We start from the raw sequence: 18,477 nt of genomic DNA on the forward strand, positions 1-18,477 counted from the left end.
TAGCCCCCATTGTTAGCGGTTTGTAAAACCTTGACTTTGTCAGGGTATTTCTTTCTATTTGGACATTCATTGGCGTAGTGTCCTTCTTCATTGCAGATCCAACACCTACATTTTTTCTTTCCTTGCGGACAGGAAGTAGTCTTCTTAGGTGTTTCTTTTGAAGGTTTTTTGAAGTATTTTCCTGGAGAAAATTTTCTTCTTTTCTTTTTCCAAAAAGATTTGAATTTCTTTTTGTTTTTATACTTTTTCTTATTATAATTTTTCTTTCCAATATCAAAGTTTTTGAAATCAGAGAGAATGCTACAACAATCTTTGCTTATTGTTTTAAGTTTTTGTTGTTTATATCTGTCTTGACAGATTCTATCAATTTCTTCTTTTGCAATTTTTGTTGCATAAGAAAGACTGGTTTGCTGAATTTCTCCAGTAACTTCTTTTTTCCATCTGTCTGTACAGGTTTCTCCAATAATTGGAATCTTCATGAGGTAAGCAGATATCCATTGTGCATATTCACTTCTTTGTGGAATATCATATAGATATGATTCATACATACATGTGTATTTGTCGAGAAGACTAATATCATGTAATTGGAGTTTTGTCATTGAAACTCTTGCTATGTCAACTTTCTTATTAATGGTGTAGTCTTTATTAGAAATATAATCAAGGCCTAAGAAAGTAGTGTATATGACATTTATGATATTATCAAAAAGATCTGAACCATGCATTTCTTCATTCCAATTATTGTTTCTTAGGAATTTTTGTACAATTCCATCAGTTTTGTGTTCTAAAAGTAGTAGAACATTTTTTGCTTTTTCAAATTCATCTGGGTTTGTCTGTAAGATTAGTGAAATCTCAGTAACCCATTTTTCTACAACTCTTTCTCTGAGTTTTAGATCTTGGATACAATCAATATTAAGTACATTGATCGTATTGGATCCTTGACCACTATTTGGAATACCATTGTGGACAGGCATTTTGAACTCATATTTCTTTTTATTGCCTCTTCTTGTAGCTGTATAAGAAGATTCTGCTTCATCATCTTCCATATCCGAATATTCGAACTTAACAGTCTTTGTATTTGTTTTAAAGTTATCTTCTTCTTCTGATTCAGTGTCAGGTTCATTTATTTTAGTCATTCTAAAATATTGATCAAAAAGTTTGGGTTCTTTTTGATACAATTTTTCACATTCTTCAGTTTCTAATGATAAAAGTTGAATAAGTTTTTGGTCAGCTTTATCATAATCTTCAAATTGAAGGTTAAAGAAATATTTCTCGAGTTTCTCAGAGATTGTTTCTTTCATTTTTACTCTTTCCTGAAAATGTCAATTTTCTGGGAATTTTTTGAGCTTCCTAAGTCAGGGTTTCCAACACTAGGATTGGGAGGTGAGTATTTCTTAAGACCTGAATATTTTCCTGGCTTGGATTTTTGTTCTACGATGGAGATATTTTTGATGTGCTCAAGAATGTCTTTATTACAAGGGCAAGAGTCAATCTTTTCAGATAACTCCTTAATAATGTCTGCAATAATTTTTGCAGATGCTACTTCCAACTGGGCAATGGTTACGTATTTATTGATTATTAAGTCCAAGTTTATAATCAGACCATCTATTTTTTCATTAAGGAGGTTGATTGATCTATTGAGCTCGGGTATCGAGGTGGTTGATCTATTCAGCTCGGGTATCGAGGTCATCCTATTAGTTGTTTTAACTGATCATGTATATTAGTGATCTTAAGGTTGATTTCCTTAAGAGTGCCCTCAATATTTGCCTTTTTGGCGACTTCTTCAACAAATTGGTTGTTTTTTAAAGAGTTTTCTAAAAGAATAGAATGTTTGTCAATAGATTGGGTTAACTTGATAGTTAATTTATTTTGTCTTTCGATAACTTCCAAGAATTTTTCCAAATCTTTTTTATCAAGATTGTTTTTAACCATAAAGGCTAAATCGTTTTTAAATTGGTTAAAAGGTATTTTATTTTTTGAAATATCTTTTGAAATACCAAGATAATGGCTTATTTTTGAAGTTTTTAAGAGGCATCTTGCAATGATCTGGTTTAGATTATTGCAATGATTTACAATTGTTTGAATACCGGCTTTTCCTGAAGTAGAAAAAACGTATTCTTTCTTTTCAGTATTATCGTCAAGAGTTTTAATTTTGATTGTTTTACCTTTTTTATAGAAATGAGGAAAATCAATTTTATTATTCATTTATAATGTCAGTGATTTGTTTGATATTCTGGCGTAGACTATCAATTTTTAAAGACATGTTTCTTATTAAATTATTATCTTTTCTTTCCGAGCTTTCTCCTATGTGGAGTGAATCCATAGAAATTCTTGGTCTAAGAGTTTCTCCTAGAGCTTTTTTATTTCTAGCTATATTTAAAACCCAAGAGTTTTCTTGAGGATTTATGTCGCAGAATTGTTTATCTTTGACATGGCCTATTTCTGAAAAGACATCATCAAGTTCGATGTACTCGTCTTTCTTATAGTCTATGCTATGGTGACTGTTGGTCAGGGCATATCCTATAAGATATGTTATGGTGAATGGTTTATCACCTGGACTCATAAGGTCACTTCTTTCAAAGTGATGTATAAAAGATAAGGTTTTATCTATATTTGCAGATTTTAAATCCAGAGCAAACTTTGGATAGACTGAAAACATAAACTTTTGGTAAGCAAGGTTTCCCTTTGCAGCACCTAAGATGCAGTCCTGTCTGTCAGTAATTCTGTTGTCAATTAAGGCCATTTTTATGGGAGAATTTATTCCTGCTTGGAATTGGGATTTTAGCAAAATTTTTACAGCTCCGATATGGACCATTCTAATTTTTGATCTAATCTCAACTGGAATACTTTTTAAGTTATTGTTTATTTGTTCCTTAGTTAAAAGGGGTAGAAAGACAGCTCCTATTGTATCTTTTATGTCTACTGACATTTCTTTAGTACTAACAAAGTAGAAGATTTCATTTTTCCTTTTAAGAGGATTTAAAATACTAAGTTTAGAAGGAACATTTTTGAAAATGTTTTCTTTCTTTATTTTTAAATCAATTTTCTTAACTCGAGAGAGAAGGTCTTGTTTTATTAAAAGATTTGCATGAAAGTCGTCTTCATCTTCAACATAAGTTAAGATTTGTTTTTCTTCTGAATTATTTTCTTCAGTGTTGTTGAAAATTTCATTATTCATTTTAAGAAAAGCTAACAAGTTAAAATAAACTTTCTGAGTTTTGAAACTAATTTTTTATTTCTATCAAGATGTTCTTGATGTACTTTTTGCTTATGCAGGAGATACATACGTATATTAACCAAGTTTGGTATATATTCGTGAGTATGTTTATTTTGTGCTTGTAGAATTCTGAAATCTATATGCACCAAGTCTTTTTTATTATTGAAAAGTATATTTTTATGTTGAGAGATTTCAATCTCTTTATTATGAATATGTTCAAACTTTACTCTGTAAAGTGTTTTATTATAATGTAATGCCATATTTATCAAGGCTCTGATACCAGTTTGGGTGTGTGGATGTGTACGGAATTTATTATGTAAAGTGTTTTATTATAATGAATTTTATTATAATGTAATGCCATATTTATCAAGGCTCTGATACCAGTTTGGGTGTGTGGATGTGTACGGAATTTATGTTTTAACAAAGAAGGGAATAAATATAAAAATTGTGAAAAGAAGACTCTTGTATCAATAAATGTGTAATTGTGATGTAGTGAGTGTTATACTTACATAGATAGAAACTATTCAAGCCAGCCTGTGTCGTTCTTTTGGTCTGTGTGGTTGCTTTCCCTGTTGGCATGGTGCCTGTGGTACTGTTAATCATCGTCGACCTGACACTCTGTCACTTACAAGTTTCATCACTCTAAATTGTATGAACACTCAAAAATAACAAAACAAAGGTTTATTGATAACAGAGTTCCCAAAAAGGGAAGACTCTTACAATATTTTACATTTTTCCCCTTCTAAGGGAGGAATTACTCACTAGACATTGAACTGAAAATTTACTAGATAGAGAGTGTTTTTTCTTGCACTCGTTATTGCGCTGTCTCTAAAACAAAACATAACTCTCAATTTATAGATACATTGAGAGGGTCTGATCTTTGCCTATTATGTCAGGCATGACGTTTTTATCCACTAAATATTACATTATTGTGGACAACTGGAAAGCTTCTAATAATGGAGAAAAGGCATTATTATTTTGAGTGGCGGGGCCATTTGACACGTGAAGCATCTTTCTTTAAGATGATGATGATTTGTCATCTTCAGAGGGGGGGTCCCTCCTTTGTCTCCGAATCTTTGCTTTCGCAGAAGTGACAAAGATGTTCTTCGAAAAGTTGTTCTGCATGTCGGCAGAAGTGCTGGCGTGTAGCATTGGATACTTCCATGTTATTGTTCATGAATTTTTCTCCAAACTTGGAGGCTTGACGAAGATCTTCTTGGCTGGTGTTGTTGTAACTCCAGCTTGTAATTATACAATGTGAATCGGTATAATTAATCTTCTTTTTTGAACCAGAGATAATTTCAATGATTTTTTCTGATATTCTTCTTAAACCATTGATGCGATTGGGATGAAGAATTTCTGTGAAAGGTAAATCTTTATCTTCCATTGGTTGAGATTGTTCAATCTCTCTGTTGGCTTTAGAAAGACCAATTTCCAGAAAGTGGTATGGAGAAAGAGTTGATTCTTGAATCCATTCTGGGAGTGAAGAGATACATCTGATGTAGATCGGATTATCTTTTGCTTTAAGTACTTTCTTTCGAAAGTTCTTAATGGATTCTACCATGCTGCTTGGGAAGAATTTGAGTTCTTGAAGGTTGCAACTTGGGTAGATATTGTCGATTAGTCCAGCTTGAAAGGCTTGGTAGACTAATTTTGCATCTGCTCCTTCGAGAAAGTTGAACAGACTTTTTGTTTTCTTGTCCGTAGTGAAAAACTTTTCATGAACAAGGTCTTCTGGGCATGCAGCTCTTGCTTTCTTCCAGATTGTTCTGAAATCTTCAAAAGAGATTTCAGGATAGTTAACCATTTGTTGAACGTCAATTGGAACGTCAAACCTTTGGTCTCTGTGGGCTTCTTTGACTTTTTGAATTTTTGGTCGAAGAAGTGGTTGGTTAGTCTTGCTTGTATCGTCTTGATAAGTGGCAAGGCTTAATCTTGCAGATGTTTCATTTCTGAATTTTTTGCAAGTAACTTTATCAACTTTACAGAAGGTTTCTGTAATTCCCCAGTCAGTATGAACACCGGCATGGGGTCCTTTATAGATTACATAAAATCTTTCAGCTTCTTTGTTAAGAGCTTTTTTGTAATCTGGTGTAAACTCCTGCACAGATTTGTTAGTGGGTGACAAAGTTGTCATTTTACTGATTCCTTCAGTACAAGGATTGGGATCAACCAATAAGCTAGTTTTTCCATTAGGAAGAGGAGTAGCTGTCTCCTTTATTATGCTTTTTAGCAAAGCATCAGCTTTCAACGGATTTGTTGATTCTTTACCATGTGCCGTTTGCACTGGAATAGCCTTTGTTTTTGAGCTTTCGCTTTCCGGTACATTGGTGACCGTTGTTACTTGTTCATACAAGTTGATTTTCTGCTCAATTGCAGATAGCTCTATGAGGAGCATTTGTTTCTTCATCCTCAAAATGTTGAGGTCTTCCATTTTTGTAAACTCAATTTTTGTTTACTTTTCTCTCTAATCTCCCCCTCTCTTTTTTGTAGGTGAAGTTTTTGTGAGGAAATATGTCATGAGGATCATATCTTTTTATAGGGCTCGAGAGGAGCGAGTGAGATCATGGATGATGTAAGGCATACCTGAAGTCACGAGTGAGGCAGTCTGCCAGTACGTTTTTGTTTCCTGCGAGATGTTCAACAGTGAATGTATATCGTGAGAACCACTCTTGCCATCGTATTAGTCGGCCTAATTTGTTATCTCCTGCAATCTTCGTTCGGAGGAAATAAGTAAAATTTTTATTATCTGTACGAACCAGGAAATTTACTGGTGTTAAATATACAGAGAATTTTGTAATAACTCTTTTTACAGCGAGTAATTCTTTTTCATTGCTATGGTAGTTTTTCTCAGCTGCTTTGAAACTGCCAGAGGTGTACCTGCAAATTTGTTCTTCGTTTTTGGGGTTTTTAGCTTTTAAAACACCTCCCCAAAATTCATCAGAAGCATCAGTTTCAATAATTAAACTGTCTTCAATGTTTGGAAGATAAAGTTTTGGAAAATTGATTAAAACTTTCTTTATCTTTTTGATGTAGTCTGTATCAGCACTTGACCAATTCCAAATGACATCTTTTTTTAATTTTGCCTGTAAAGGTTTTCTCATGGCTGCAAGTTTTTCAATATATGTTTCAGCATAAGTCAAAACACCAAGAAATCTTTGTAGTTGCTTTTTGTCTTCTAAAACATTTGGAAAGTCATGTAAATGTTCAAGAATATGCTTTTGAGGACAATGAGTACCCTCATTTATTTCTAAACCCAAAAAATTGATTTTTGTTTTGAAAAGATGAGCTTTCTTTTTTGAAAGTATTATTCCATATTTTAAAATAGTTCTGAGAACCTGTGTGACATGAACATAGTGTTCTTGTTCATTTTTGCTGAAGATCATGATGTCATCAACGTATACAGTGCAGAAACCTTCAAGGCCTCGAAGAGCGTTCTGCATGTGTCTTTGAAAAATACTAGGAGCTTGTTTAAGCCCAAAGGGTAGTACTTTCCATTGAAAGAGTCCATCAGGACATGTGAAGGCAGTGAGAAGCTGCGATTCTTCATCAAGTAGAACTTGCCAGAAACCTGACTTGCAGTCGAAACTTGAATAAATGTTTTTTCCTCTTAGAAGAGTCAAGAGTTCATGCATATTGGGAAGATTATGCGAGTCTCCAATAGTTGCATCATTGATTGCTTTGTAGTTGACAACCATGCGCTTCTTTCCTCGTCTTTTCTCTGCTTCTTTATTGACAAGAAAGGCAGGAGACATATGAGGGGATTTTGATTCTATAATTAGTCTCATATCAAGTAATTCCTTGATTTGTTTGGAAAATTCTTCTCTATCTTGTAAAGAGTAAACCATAGGTTTTTCTCTAATAACCGTCTTGGGATTAATAAGCTTAATTGAAGCTTTCATCCATCCTTTGGTTTTATTTGGATCAATAGGATTTTCAGAACAAACTTTTTCAAGAAGATCCTCAATCTGTTTGAACCTGGTAGTTTGAATAGAAATAATCTTTTCTTTATTAATCCCTTCATGGGTTATATTAGTACCTGGAATTTGTTTTTCTTTAGAACCTTTTTCTTGAGTTTCAAGAAAACCTGGTTTTCCTTTGCTATAGGCCTCTGTAACCTTTTTTATAATTACCATATCATTATTAAGATGAAAGGCGATTCTATCTATCCATTGTATGAATGGTCCATAAACTTGACAAAAGTTGTTCCCAATTATGATATCAATTCCTGAATTTTGTTGGTAAATAGTGGGAACGTTGAAATGTTCTCCTGAAAGTTCGAGATTAATGTTTCTACAAACTTTATTAATTTTTATGGTTTCACCATTTGCAATAGTGGCACTAATTTCTTTGGGAGCGTTTTCCCAGAGTTCATCCGGAATGATGAATTTGCTTGCAAGACATAAAGATGCACCTGTGTCTACAAAACAATGTACTCTAAATTTTTTATATCCTTTAAAGTTAAGGAAGGCAGAAACATAGATAGAGTTTGGATTAGTAAGATTCATGATAATGGAATCATCAATCTTCTGGAGGTTTGCGCAAAAATGGTTAATCTCCTCCTCCCTGAAAAGTGGGGTCTGTATGGGACTAGTCTGAGTCATCCGTTGTTGATTCGTATTCATCAGTGTCTGATGAAGATTCTGTCTCAACATGATATATAAAAACATGTTGTGTACCATCATACTCTTCTTCAAGAGCTTCATAGCCCCCATTGTTAGCGGTTTGTAAAACCTTGACTTTGTCAGGGTATTTCTTTCTATTTGGACATTCATTGGCGTAGTGTCCTTCTTCATTGCAGATCCAACACCTACATTTTTTCTTTCCTTGCGGACAGGAAGTAGTCTTCTTAGGTGTTTCTTTTGAAGGTTTTTTGAAGTATTTTCCTGGAGAAAATTTTCTTCTTTTCTTTTTCCAAAAAGATTTGAATTTCTTTTTGTTTTTATACTTTTTCTTATTATAATTTTTCTTTCCAATATCAAAGTTTTTGAAATCAGAGAGAATGCTACAACAATCTTTGCTTATTGTTTTAAGTTTTTGTTGTTTATATCTGTCTTGACAGATTCTATCAATTTCTTCTTTTGCAATTTTTGTTGCATAAGAAAGACTGGTTTGCTGAATTTCTCCAGTAACTTCTTTTTTCCATCTGTCTGTACAGGTTTCTCCAATAATTGGAATCTTCATGAGGTAAGCAGATATCCATTGTGCATATTCACTTCTTTGTGGAATATCATATAGATATGATTCATACATACATGTGTATTTGTCGAGAAGACTAATATCATGTAATTGGAGTTTTGTCATTGAAACTCTTGCTATGTCAACTTTCTTATTAATGGTGTAGTCTTTATTAGAAATATAATCAAGGCCTAAGAAAGTAGTGTATATGACATTTATGATATTATCAAAAAGATCTGAACCATGCATTTCTTCATTCCAATTATTGTTTCTTAGGAATTTTTGTACAATTCCATCAGTTTTGTGTTCTAAAAGTAGTAGAACATTTTTTGCTTTTTCAAATTCATCTGGGTTTGTCTGTAAGATTAGTGAAATCTCAGTAACCCATTTTTCTACAACTCTTTCTCTGAGTTTTAGATCTTGGATACAATCAATATTAAGTACATTGATCGTATTGGATCCTTGACCACTATTTGGAATACCATTGTGGACAGGCATTTTGAACTCATATTTCTTTTTATTGCCTCTTCTTGTAGCTGTATAAGAAGATTCTGCTTCATCATCTTCCATATCCGAATATTCGAACTTAACAGTCTTTGTATTTGTTTTAAAGTTATCTTCTTCTTCTGATTCAGTGTCAGGTTCATTTATTTTAGTCATTCTAAAATATTGATCAAAAAGTTTGGGTTCTTTTTGATACAATTTTTCACATTCTTCAGTTTCTAATGATAAAAGTTGAATAAGTTTTTGGTCAGCTTTATCATAATCTTCAAATTGAAGGTTAAAGAAATATTTCTCGAGTTTCTCAGAGATTGTTTCTTTCATTTTTACTCTTTCCTGAAAATGTCAATTTTCTGGGAATTTTTTGAGCTTCCTAAGTCAGGGTTTCCAACACTAGGATTGGGAGGTGAGTATTTCTTAAGACCTGAATATTTTCCTGGCTTGGATTTTTGTTCTACGATGGAGATATTTTTGATGTGCTCAAGAATGTCTTTATTACAAGGGCAAGAGTCAATCTTTTCAGATAACTCCTTAATAATGTCTGCAATAATTTTTGCAGATGCTACTTCCAACTGGGCAATGGTTACGTATTTATTGATTATTAAGTCCAAGTTTATAATCAGACCATCTATTTTTTCATTAAGGAGGTTGATTGATCTATTGAGCTCGGGTATCGAGGTGGTTGATCTATTCAGCTCGGGTATCGAGGTCATCCTATTAGTTGTTTTAACTGATCATGTATATTAGTGATCTCTTTATTATGAATATGTTCAAACTTTACTCTGTAAAGTGTTTTATTATAATGTAATGCCATATTTATCAAGGCTCTGATACCAGTTTGGGTGTGTGGATGTGTACGGAATTTATGTTTTAACAAAGAAGGGAATAAATATAAAAATTGTGAAAAGAAGACTCTTGTATCAATAAATGTGTAATTGTGATGTAGTGAGTGTTATACTTACATAGATAGAAACTATTCAAGCCAGCCTGTGTCGTTCTTTTGGTCTGTGTGGTTGCTTTCCCTGTTGGCATGGTGCCTGTGGTACTGTTAATCATCGTCGACCTGACACTCTGTCACTTACAAGTTTCATCACTCTAAATTGTATGAACACTCAAAAATAACAAAACAAAGGTTTATTGATAACAGAGTTCCCAAAAAGGGAAGACTCTTACAATATTTTACATTTTTCCCCTTCTAAGGGAGGAATTACTCACTAGACATTGAACTGAAAATTTACTAGATAGAGAGTGTTTTTTCTTGCACTCGTTATTGCGCCGTCTCTAAAACAAAACATAACTCTCAATTTATAGATACATTGAGAGGGTCTGATCTTTGCCTATTATGTCAGGCATGACGTTTTTATCCACTAAATATTACATTATTGTGGACAACTGGAAAGCTTCTAATAATGGAGAAAAGGCATTATTATTTTGAGTGGCGGGGCCATTTGACACATGAAGCATCTTTCTTTAAGATGATGATGATTTGTCATCTTCAGAGGGGGGTCCCTCCTTTGTCTCCGAATCTTTGCTTTCGCAGAAGTGACAAAGATGTTCTTCGAAAAGTTGTTCTGCATGTCGGCAGAAGTGCTGGCGTGTAGCATTGGATACTTCCATGTTATTGTTCATGAATTTTTCTCCAAACTTGGAGGCTTGACGAAGATCTTCTTGGCTGGTGTTGTTGTAACTCCAGCTTGTAATTATACAATGTGAATCGGTATAATTAATCTTCTTTTTTGAACCAGAGATAATTTCAATGATTTTTTCTGATATTCTTCTTAAACCATTGATGCGATTGGGATGAAGAATTTCTGTGAAAGGTAAATCTTTATCTTCCATTGGTTGAGATTGTTCAATCTCTCTGTTGGCTTTAGAAAGACCAATTTCCAGAAAGTGGTATGGAGAAAGAGTTGATTCTTGAATCCATTCTGGGAGTGAAGAGATACATCTGATGTAGATCGGATTATCTTTTGCTTTAAGTACTTTCTTTCGAAAGTTCTTAATGGATTCTACCATGCTGCTTGGGAAGAATTTGAGTTCTTGAAGGTTGCAACTTGGGTAGATATTGTCGATTAGTCCAGCTTGAAAGGCTTGGTAGACTAATTTTGCATCTGCTCCTTCGAGAAAGTTGAACAGACTTTTTGTTTTCTTGTCCGTAGTGAAAAACTTTTCATGAACAAGGTCTTCTGGGCATGCAGCTCTTGCTTTCTTCCAGATTGTTCTGAAATCTTCAAAAGAGATTTCAGGATAGTTAACCATTTGTTGAACGTCAATTGGAACGTCAAACCTTTGGTCTCTGTGGGCTTCTTTGACTTTTTGAATTTTTGGTCGAAGAAGTGGTTGGTTAGTCTTGCTTGTATCGTCTTGATAAGTGGCAAGGCTTAATCTTGCAGATGTTTCATTTCTGAATTTTTTGCAAGTAACTTTATCAACTTTACAGAAGGTTTCTGTAATTCCCCAGTCAGTATGAACACCGGCATGGGGTCCTTTATAGATTACATAAAATCTTTCAGCTTCTTTGTTAAGAGCTTTTTTGTAATCTGGTGTAAACTCCTGCACAGATTTGTTAGTGGGTGACAAAGTTGTCATTTTACTGATTCCTTCAGTACAAGGATTGGGATCAACCAATAAGCTAGTTTTTCCATTAGGAAGAGGAGTAGCTGTCTCCTTTATTATGCTTTTTAGCAAAGCATCAGCTTTCAACGGATTTGTTGATTCTTTACCATGTGCCGTTTGCACTGGAATAGCCTTTGTTTTTGAGCTTTCGCTTTCCGGTACATTGGTGACCGTTGTTACTTGTTCATACAAGTTGATTTTCTGCTCAATTGCAGATAGCTCTATGAGGAGCATTTGTTTCTTCATCCTCAAAATGTTGAGGTCTTCCATTTTTGTAAACTCAATTTTTGTTTACTTTTCTCTCTAATCTCCCCCTCTCTTTTTTGTAGGTGAAGTTTTTGTGAGGAAATATGTCATGAGGATCATATCTTTTTATAGGGCTCGAGAGGAGCGAGTGAGATCATGGATGATGTAAGGCATACCTGAAGTCACGAGTGAGGCAGTCTGCCAGTACGTTTTTGTTTCCTGCGAGATGTTCAACAGTGAATGTATATCGTGAGAACCACTCTTGCCATCGTATTAGTCGGCCTAATTTGTTATCTCCTGCAATCTTCGTTTGGAGGAAATAAGTAAAATTTTTATTATCTGTACGAACCAGGAAATTTACTGGTGTTAAATATACAGAGAATTTTGTAATAACTCTTTTTACAGCGAGTAATTCATTTTCATTGCTATGGTAGTTTTTCTCAGCTGCTTTGAAACTGCCAGAGGTGTACCTGCAAATTTGTTCTTCGTTTTTGGGGTTTTTAGCTTTTAAAACACCTCCCCAAAATTCATCAGAAGCATCAGTTTCAATAATTAAACTGTCTTCAATGTTTGGAAGATAAAGTTTTGGAAAATTGATTAAAACTTTCTTTATCTTTTTGATGTAGTCTGTATCAGCACTTGACCAATTCCAAATGACATCTTTTTTTTAATTTTGCCTGTAAAGGTTTTCTCATGGCTGCAAGTTTTTCAATATATGTTTCAGCATAAGTCAAAACACCAAGAAATCTTTGTAGTTGCTTTTTGTCTTCTAAAACATTTGGAAAGTCATGTAAATGTTCAAGAATATGCTTTTGAGGACAATGAGTACCCTCATTTATTTCTAAACCCAAAAAATTGATTTTTGTTTTGAAAAGATGAGCTTTCTTTTTTGAAAGTATTATTCCATATTTTAAAATAGTTCTGAGAACCTGTGTGACATGAACATAGTGTTCTTGTTCATTTTTGCTGAAGATCATGATGTCATCAACGTATACAGTGCAGAAACCTTCAAGGCCTCGAAGAGCGTTCTGCATGTGTCTTTGAAAAATACTAGGAGCTTGTTTAAGCCCAAAGGGTAGTACTTTCCATTGAAAGAGTCCATCAGGACATGTGAAGGCAGTGAGAAGCTGCGATTCTTCATCAAGTAGAACTTGCCAGAAACCTGACTTGCAGTCGAAACTTGAATAAATGTTTTTTCCTCTTAGAAGAGTCAAGAGTTCATGCATATTGGGAAGATTATGCGAGTCTCCAATAGTTGCATCATTGATTGCTTTGTAGTTGACAACCATGCGCTTCTTTCCTCGTCTTTTCTCTGCTTCTTTATTGACAAGAAAGGCAGGAGACATATGAGGGGATTTTGATTCTATAATTAGTCTCATATCAAGTAATTCCTTGATTTGTTTGGAAAATTCTTCTCTATCTTGTAAAGAGTAAACCATAGGTTTTTCTCTAATAACCGTCTTGGGATTAATAAGCTTAATTGAAGCTTTCATCCATCCTTTGGTTTTATTTGGATCAATAGGATTTTCAGAACAAACTTTTTCAAGAAGATCCTCAATCTGTTTGAACCTGGTAGTTTGAATAGAAATAATCTTTTCTTTATTAATCCCTTCATGGGTTATATTAGTACCTGGAATTTGTTTTTCTTTAGAACCTTTTTCTTGAGTTTCAAGAAAACCTGGTTTTCCTTTGCTATAGGCCTCTGTAACCTTTTTTATAATTACCATATCATTATTAAGATGAAAGGCGATTCTATCTATCCATTGTATGAATGGTCCATAAACTTGACAAAAGTTGTTCCCAATTATGATATCAATTCCTGAATTTTGTTGGTAAATAGTGGGAACGTTGAAATGTTCTCCTGAAAGTTCGAGATTAATGTTTCTACAAACTTTATTAATTTTTATGGTTTCACCATTTGCAATAGTGGCACTAATTTCTTTGGGAGCGTTTTCCCAGAGTTCATCCGGAATGATGAATTTGCTTGCAAGACATAAAGATGCACCTGTGTCTACAAAACAATGTACTCTAAATTTTTTATATCCTTTAAAGTTAAGGAAGGCAGAAACATAGATAGAGTTTGGATTAGTAAGATTCATGATAATGGAATCATCAATCTTCTGGAGGTTTGCGCAAAAATGGTTAATCTCCTCCTCCCTGAAAAGTGGGGTCTGTATGGGACTAGTCTGAGTCATCCGTTGTTGATTCGTATTCATCAGTGTCTGATGAAGATTCTGTCTCAACATGATATATAAAAACATGTTGTGTACCATCATACTCTTCTTCAAGAGCTTCATAGCCCCCATTGTCTCAACATGATGAAGCTCTTGAAGAAGAGTATGATGGTACACAACATGTTTTTATATATCATGTTGAGACAGAATCTTCATCAGACACTGATGAATACGAATCAACAACGGATGACTCAGACTAGTCCCATACAGACCCCACTTTTCAGGGAGGAGGAGATTAACCATTTTTGCGCAAACCTCCAGAAGATTGATGATTCCATTATCATGAATCTTACTAATCCAAACTCTATCTATGTTTCTGCCTTCCTTAACTTTAAAGGATATAAAAAATTTAGAGTACATTGTTTTGTAGACACAGGTGCATCTTTATGTCTTGCAAGCAAATTCATCATTCCGGATGAACTCTGGGAAAACGCTCCCAAAGAAATTAGTGCCACTATTGCAAATGGTGAAACCATAAAAATTAATAAAGTTTGTAGAAACATTAATCTCGAACTTTCAGGAGAACATTTCAACGTTCCCACTATTTACCAACAAAATTCAGGAATTGATATCATAATTGGGAACAACTTTTGTCAAGTTTATGGACCATTCATACAATGGATAGATAGAATCGCCTTTCATCTTAATAATGATATGGTAATTATAAAAAAGGTTACAGAGGCCTATAGCAAAGGAAAACCAGGTTTTCTTGAAACTCAAGAAAAAGGTTCTAAAGAAAAACAAATTCCAGGTACTAATATAACCCATGAAGGGATTAATAAAGAAAAGATTATTTCTATTCAAACTACCAGGTTCAAACAGATTGAGGATCTTCTTGAAAAAGTTTGTTCTGAAAATCCTATTGATCCAAATAAAACCAAAGGATGGATGAAAGCTTCAATTAAGCTTATTAATCCCAAGACGGTTATTAGAGAAAAACCTATGGTTTACTCTTTACAAGATAGAGAAGAATTTTCCAAACAAATCAAGGAATTACTTGATATGAGACTAATTATAGAATCAAAATCCCCTCATATGTCTCCTGCCTTTCTTGTCAATAAAGAAGCAGAGAAAAGACGAGGAAAGAAGCGCATGGTTGTCAACTACAAAGCAATCAATGATGCAACTATTGGAGACTCGCATAATCTTCCCAATATGCATGAACTCTTGACTCTTCTAAGAGGAAAAAACATTTATTCAAGTTTCGACTGCAAGTCAGGTTTCTGGCAAGTTCTACTTGATGAAGAATCGCAGCTTCTCACTGCCTTCACATGTCCTGATGGACTCTTTCAATGGAAAGTACTACCCTTTGGGCTTAAACAAGCTCCTAGTATTTTTCAAAGACACATGCAGAACGCTCTTCGAGGCCTTGAAGGTTTCTGCACTGTATACGTTGATGACATCATGATCTTCAGCAAAAATGAACAAGAACACTATGTTCATGTCACACAGGTTCTCAGAACTATTTTAAAATATGGAATAATACTTTCAAAAAAGAAAGCTCATCTTTTCAAAACAAAAATCAATTTTTTGGGTTTAGAAATAAATGAGGGTACTCATTGTCCTCAAAAGCATATTCTTGAACATTTACATGACTTTCCAAATGTTTTAGAAGACAAAAAGCAACTACAAAGATTTCTTGGTGTTTTGACTTATGCTGAAACATATATTGAAAAACTTGCAGCCATGAGAAAACCTTTACAGGCAAAATTAAAAAAAAGATGTCATTTGGAATTGGTCAAGTGCTGATACAGACTACATCAAAAAGATAAAGAAAGTTTTAATCAATTTTCCAAAACTTTATCTTCCAAACATTGAAGACAGTTTAATTATTGAAACTGATGCTTCTGATGAATTTTGGGGAGGTGTTTTAAAAGCTAAAAACCCCAAAAACGAAGAACAAATTTGCAGGTACACCTCTGGCAGTTTCAAAGCAGCTGAGAAAAACTACCATAGCAATGAAAATGAATTACTCGCTGTAAAAAGAGTTATTACAAAATTCTCTGTATATTTAACACCAGTAAATTTCCTGGTTCGTACAGATAATAAAAATTTTACTTATTTCCTCCAAACGAAGATTGCAGGAGATAACAAATTAGGCCGACTAATACGATGGCAAGAGTGGTTCTCACGATATACATTCACTGTTGAACATCTCGCAGGAAACAAAAACGTACTGGCAGACTGCCTCACTCGTGACTTCAGGTATGCCTTACATCATCCATGATCTCACTCGCTCCTCTCGAGCCCTATAAAAAGATATGATCCTCATGACATATTTCCTCACAAAAACTTCACCTACAAAAAAGAGAGGGGGAGATTAGAGAGAAAAGTAAACAAAAATTGAGTTTACAAAAATGGAAGACCTCAACATTTTGAGGATGAAGAAACAAATGCTCCTCATAGAGCTATCTGCAATTGAGCAGAAAATCAACTTGTATGAACAAGTAACAACGGTCACCAATGTACCGGAAAGCGAAAGCTCAAAAACAAAGGCTATTCCAGTGCAAACGGCACATGGTAAAGAATCAACAAATCCGTTGAAAGCTGATGCTTTGCTAAAAAGCATAATAAAGGAGACAGCTACTCCTCTTCCTAATGGAAAAACTAGCTTATTGGTTGATCCCAATCCTTGTACTGAAGGAATCAGTAAAATGACAACTTTGTCACCCACTAACAAATCTGTGCAGGAGTTTACACCAGATTACAAAAAAGCTCTTAACAAAGAAGCTGAAAGATTTTATGTAATCTATAAAGGACCCCATGCCGGTGTTCATACTGACTGGGGAATTACAGAAACCTTCTGTAAAGTTGATAAAGTTACTTGCAAAAAATTCAGAAATGAAACATCTGCAAGATTAAGCCTTGCCACTTATCAAGACGATACAAGCAAGACTAACCAACCACTTCTTCGACCAAAAATTCAAAAAGTCAAAGAAGCCCACAGAGACCAAAGGTTTGACGTTCCAATTGACGTTCAACAAATGGTTAACTATCCTGAAATCTCTTTTGAAGATTTCAGAACAATCTGGAAGAAAGCAAGAGCTGCATGCCCAGAAGACCTTGTTCATGAAAAGTTTTTCACTACGGACAAGAAAACAAAAAGTCTGTTCAACTTTCTCGAAGGAGCAGATGCAAAATTAGTCTACCAAGCCTTTCAAGCTGGACTAATCGACAATATCTACCCAAGTTGCAACCTTCAAGAACTCAAATTCTTCCCAAGCAGCATGGTAGAATCCATTAAGAACTTTCGAAAGAAAGTACTTAAAGCAAAAGATAATCCGATCTACATCAGATGTATCTCTTCACTCCCAGAATGGATTCAAGAATCAACTCTTTCTCCATACCACTTTCTGGAAATTGGTCTTTCTAAAGCCAACAGAGAGATTGAACAATCTCAACCAATGGAAGATAAAGATTTACCTTTCACAGAAATTCTTCATCCCAATCGCATCAATGGTTTAAGAAGAATATCAGAAAAAATCATTGAAATTATCTCTGGTTCAAAAAAGAAGATTAATTATACCGATTCACATTGTATAATTACAAGCTGGAGTTACAACAACACCAGCCAAGAAGATCTTCGTCAAGCCTCCAAGTTTGGAGAAAAATTCATGAACAATAACATGGAAGTATCCAATGCTACACGCCAGCACTTCTGCCGACATGCAGAACAACTTTTCGAAGAACATCTTTGTCACTTCTGCGAAAGCAAAGATTCGGAGACAAAGGAGGGACCCCCCTCTGAAGATGACAAATCATCATCATCTTAAAGAAAGATGCTTCACGTGTCAAATGGCCCCGCCACTCAAAATAATAATGCCTTTTCTCCATTATTAGAAGCTTTCCAGTTGTCCACAATAATGTAATATTTAGTGGATAAAAACGTCATGCCTGACATAATAGGCAAAGATCAGACCCTCTCAATGTATCTATAAATTGAGAGTTATGTTTTGTTTTAGAGACGGCGCAATAACGAGTGCAAGAAAAAACACTCTCTATCTAGTAAATTTTCAGTTCAATGTCTAGTGAGTAATTCCTCCCTTAGAAGGGGAAAAATGTAAAATATTGTAAGAGTCTTCCCTTTTTGGGAACTCTGTTATCAATAAACCTTTGTTTTGTTATTTTTGAGTGTTCATACAATTTAGAGTGATGAAACTTGTAAGTGACAGAGTGTCAGGTCGACGATGATTAACAGTACCACAGGCACCATGCCAACAGGGAAAGCAACCACACAGACCAAAAGAACGACACAGGCTGGCTTGAATAGTTTCTATCTATGTAAGTATAACACTCACTACATCACAATTACACATTTATTGATACAAGAGTCTTCTTTTCACAATTTTTATATTTATTCCCTTCTTTGTTAAAACATAAATTCCGTACACATCCACACACCCAAACTGGTATCAGAGCCTTGATAAATATGGCATTACATTATAATAAAACACTTTACAGAGTAAAGTTTGAACATATTCATAATAA

The sequence above is a fragment of the Lactuca saligna genome, chromosome 6 (genome assembly GCF_052625555.1).
Source record: "Lactuca saligna cultivar CGN05327 chromosome 6, ASM5262555v1, whole genome shotgun sequence".
Taxonomy (NCBI): domain Eukaryota; kingdom Viridiplantae; phylum Streptophyta; class Magnoliopsida; order Asterales; family Asteraceae; genus Lactuca; species Lactuca saligna.